General features: G+C 33.8%; 1 non-coding gene across 1 annotated transcript; it reads left to right on the top strand.

The window, feature by feature from the left end:
- Nucleotides 1-3,282: 3,282 nt before the first annotated feature.
- Nucleotides 3,283-3,388, top strand: LOC141567398 (U6 spliceosomal RNA). Its single transcript, XR_012489982.1, has one exon. It is a non-coding gene; the product is annotated as a U6 spliceosomal RNA (small nuclear RNA).
- Nucleotides 3,389-4,529: the final 1,141 nt, after the last annotated feature.

Below are 4,529 nucleotides of genomic sequence, written 5' to 3'. Positions count from 1 at the left end.
AAAGGTAAGAAAAAAAAAAGAATAAGGTTGGGCATATATATTTGATTCAGATTATGAAGAACTATAGTTTCTACGATGAAAATCTGGGGTACATCTCCTCACAAGGAGACCCACTGAGAGAGTTTGAAAAATAAATTCACTAATTAAATTTGGCTTTAATGACAAAACTTTAACAACAGAGAAAGGAATGAGAGTGGAGGCATGGACAGTGGTTAGGAGGTTATCACCACAGATTAGGTGTGAGCTAATAAATGACGGAGATATGGCAATGGAAATAAATGTAGACATGACAGGCAAATGAAGAAGACATTTCTGAGGTACAGCCAATGGATTTGGAAGTGAGTACATTTGGCAGTGCTTCTTTAGAGGCCAAGGTGCTGACTTTCACAATTAAATAAATACTTTTGAGCTTTGGAAACTTTAATTGATGAATAGAAAGAATAATGAAAGAAGGATAAGAGTTGTGTGGTATTAGAAGCACTGGTGGCCTTAGCATGTTTCCCATGATAGTTTTAGAAGCTGCTTATTGATGGTGAAAACAAATAAACAAAATCTCACCCTACACAACCCAGTTGTGATCTGGTCCTATCAGTGTCACTTTCCCATTTATGCCTCTATTAGAATGGCTCTGAGTTCCATACGTTTTCAAGAATTTAGCTCCCTAAAAATGTTCACCATTTATTTCTTGGCTTCCCAATGACATGTTTCCACGTGACTCGTAATACAGTGTCACAGAGTCACCAAGTTGTATCTAGGATATTCTTTGCCTGCTCTAAAACTCAATTATGAAACTAATGCATTCCAAATATTTTGAAGGCAAATTACTTCCAAACTAACTGTTGCCACTGTTCATGGGTTTTATGAAGTAAACACCAAAGATCACGTTTGGAGTATTGTTTCTTTATGCTTCCGAAGCTGCAGCTTCCCCAGTGCCAGCCAGAATGGGGAAGTGATGAGACTATGTGCCTTCTTCTCACGTGTATATAACACTTTACCTCAGGGATCATGACAGAGATCTGCTTTGGCTCAAATTCTCAACAAGTCAGGGGAAAAAAAATACTTTCAACTTCTGGTTTATACCCTTATAAACATACAAGTTTAAATCGCATTCAAGTAGAGGAGGAAAAGAGGCAAAACATATGTTTTCCAATGTCTCTGCTTCCCTTCCCTTCTCAAAAAACCTGCCTCTAAACAAAACTCTTCTCCAGTTATTAAATACAAATAGAAACTTGAGTCTGTGTGTGTGGTTTGAAATAAGGAGGCAGATGTTGTTGCAGGTTTGATTGGGAAAATAATTTATTCACATTCAAATCCCTTGTCTGGAATCCTTGGGGCCAGACAAGTTTCAGAATTCAAACTGTCTTTGATTTTAGAAAGAAAGAACCATATACAATCTAAGACACACACCAACATGTCTTTAGCAAAATGCACAACTATTCAAATAAAAAGAAAAAGAAGAGACTATGTATCATTTCCTATCAGGTCAGGTAAAGGGAGGTTTTGATACCAAATGATTCACAAAAATGTTTTTGATATTTTGGGGTTATTTGGATTTTAGAATTGTAAATAAGAGATTGCAGACCTGTATCACGAACTCATAGCCTGCCCGTGAGCCAAAATAGCTTTATCATTGCAATTTGCTGCTAAGTTTTTCTTTAGTTTGCATGGTGGTGGAAAATGATCTTCAATTAAATGCCATGGATCTTTTCTGTTTTCATAGACTATTACTACAAACTGAGTATTCCTTAATAAAAATACCAGAACTCACTTCATCATCTTTCCCTTAGCTTTACCATGCATTTCATTTAAATTAATTTTGCTTTCATATTAAGAAAGTAAAATCCACCTTGACAATTTCATTTTAATATTCTTTTATAGTTTTTAGACTTGTATACAGCAACTGGAGGATTTTTATTTCTATTATATCTATGCGGTATACAATAGAAATGTATTGGATTTTAGAGGGATAAATAAAAATAGGCCAAGGCACAATGTCTAAAGAATGAACACAAAACACAGGATGAAGGTGTGATGTATCACAGAGCGAGGAAATCTGAATCTTAGCTTGTCTGTCTTTGCTGGGGCCGGCTTCCTTTTTTGTTAGCTCAATCTAAACACCACATTTTTGTGAATATGCATCATATTCAGTTTGAATTATTTAATTTAACTTCCTTTCCAGATGAACTAGCTTTATTAAATGCCTGCCATGGATGGGCAAACAGAGTTTATGGAGGCTATAAATATCTATGATTAGTTTGGTAAAGTATATTGCAATCTAAGGTGTAGCAATTATGCATAATATTTTATCCAAAGCTTGATAAACCATTTGGGGACAAAAAAGAGAAAAAAAAAAAAAAAAAGAAAAAAAGCTAGAAAATAATTCATGTAAACCTCATGAATTTATGACATTTTCAATTTCAAACCTGATATTTCTCTAAGAACCTGGCATATATATATGTGTGTGTTTAATAACATATCATATATATATATGATTTATAATAATAAATCATATATACATATATATATATATATATATATATATATATATGATTTAAATCCTGAGCTAAAGAGAAGAAAATAAGTTTGACTCTACATGCCTTAAAAATGGGTATAATCTAAAAGTTATATTACCTATGATAACAGTTTTGATCCCTCCAACATACTTACTGATTTTGGTGTGATACAAAGGCCACTTCCCTAAACTGAATGTTCCCACACATATCTATCTGCTATATCTATTATTCCAATATATCTAATATACATAATTGCACTTAATGTGTCTCCATTGCTGAGCTTTTAAATAATCTCTTGTCTTATATTTCTAACCACCATTAAGATAACATGCTGTGCAATATACTATATATATAAATACCTATGTATACATATATGAGATGTACCTTTGTATAAAACAGTCTAGAAATTGTAAATAGAGTTACAAAATAGTCATGGGGATGTAAAGTACAGCATAAAGAATATGGCCAATAATAGTGTAATAACTATGTATGGTTACTAGATTGGGTACTAGATGGGTACTCGATTTGTCAGGGTGATCACTTTGTAAGTTATATCAATGTCTAATCACTATGTTGTACACCTGAAACTAATACAATATTGTACCTCAACTGTAATTGAATATTCTTTAAAAATACTTAAAAAAATAAAACAAACAAATAAAAATTTACCCCTGCTTTTCAAGGCCTCAAAATTAATGCAAATGAAAGCACATGTACAAATACAGTACAGAATAGACTGTATTAAGTGCTTCTATAAAGATTTATCTGAGTGCTCACTTTGCAGCACATGTATTAAAATTGGAACGATAGAGAGAAGACTAGCATGGCCCCTGCACAAGGATGACATGCAAACTTGTGAAGCATTCCATATTTTTTAAATTGGACCACTTCCTTATGCCATATATAAGAATAAATTCAAAATGGATTAAAGACTTAAATGTGAAATCTGAAACCATAAAACCCCTAGAAGAAAATACAGGAAACAAATTTGCAGATATCACCCATAGCAATATTTTTACTGATAGATCCCCTCGGGAAAGGGAAGCAAAAGGAAAAATAAACATTTGGGAAAACATAAAATTAAAAAGTTTAGTCACAGCAAAGGAAATCATCAAAAAACAAAAAGCGATCCTACTGAATGGGAGAAGATATTTGTCAATGATAAATCTAATAAGAGGTTAATATCCAAAATTTATAAAAAACTCATTCAACTCAATACCAAAAAAACAAACAACCCAATTAAAAAATGGGCAGAGACATTTTTCTAAAGAGGACATACAGATGGCAAACAGACATATGAAAAAATGCTCAGCCTCACTAATCATTAGAGAAATGCAAATAAAAACCACAATGAGATAACACCTCACTCCAGTCAGAATGACTATCATCAATAAATCAACAAACAACAAGTGTTGGCGAGGATTCAGATAAAAGGGAACCCTCATGCACTGTTGATGGGATTGCAGATTGGTGTAACCACTCTGGAAATCAGTATGGAGATATCTCAAAAACTGGAAATGGAACTACCTTATGAGCCAGCAATTCCACTGTTAGGTATCTATCCAGAGCAATGCAAAATGCTAGTTCGAAAAAATATATGCACCCCTATGTTTACTGCAGTGCTATCCATGACAGCCAAGACATGGAAACAACCAAAATGCCCATGGGTAGACGACTGCATTAAGAAACTGTGGTACATTTATACAATGGAGTATTACTCAGCCATAAAGAAGAATGGAATCTTACCATTTGTGACAACATGGATGGACCTAGAGAACATTATGTTAAGTGAAATAAGTCAGATGGAGAAAGACAGATATCACATAATATCACTTATATGCGGAATCTAAAGAATAGAATAAATGAGCAAACTAATCAGGAACGGTCTCAGAGATACAGAGGAAAACTGAAGTTTGCTAGATGGGAAGGGGGTGGGGATGAGGCAGAAGGTGAGGGGATTAGAAAGCACAAATTGGTAACCACAAGATTGCCACAGGGATATGAATAACAGTTTGG

The sequence above is a fragment of the Rhinolophus sinicus genome, linkage group LG10 (assembly GCF_036562045.2).
Source record: "Rhinolophus sinicus isolate RSC01 linkage group LG10, ASM3656204v1, whole genome shotgun sequence".
NCBI classification, from domain to species: domain Eukaryota; kingdom Metazoa; phylum Chordata; class Mammalia; order Chiroptera; family Rhinolophidae; genus Rhinolophus; species Rhinolophus sinicus.
Note: the sequence above shows the minus strand (reverse complement) of the source record. Positions and strands in the feature narration are given on the sequence as shown.